We start from the raw sequence: 393 nt of genomic DNA, 5'->3' as shown, positions 1-393 counted from the left end.
CCTCCTCGGCTGCCTCCCTGCTAGGGAGCCGGGACAGCACCTGCTCCGCCTCCTCTAGGCTCCGCGGGCGGTGGCGCGGACGACGGCGTGCGACGAGGGACAGAAGCTTTTGGATCGCGAACTCCTTTCGGGTCTGGATAGCGAGCGCCCCTGCTGTCCGGGATGGGGTAGCACAGAGCAGGGAAGCCTCCACCCCTGTCCCTGAGGAACAGGGTTCAGGGGATACTGTTTGGGCCCTGAATTTGAGTGACAGATTTCCTCGACTAACCCCATTTGTTTTACAGAATAGGGACGGCAGGAATCTTTTTTATTTGTTTGTTTTGTTTTGTACTGGGGGTCGAACTCAGGACCTCACGGTTGCCAGGCACACGCTGTGTCACTGAGCTAAATCCC

Source organism: Fukomys damarensis, unplaced genomic scaffold (assembly GCF_012274545.1).
Source record: "Fukomys damarensis isolate Sample0158 unplaced genomic scaffold, DMR_v1.0_HiC HiC_scaffold_13, whole genome shotgun sequence".
Taxonomy (NCBI): Eukaryota; Metazoa; Chordata; class Mammalia; order Rodentia; family Bathyergidae; genus Fukomys; species Fukomys damarensis.
The sequence above is the reverse complement of the archived record's forward strand: the minus strand, read 5'-3'. Positions refer to the sequence as shown.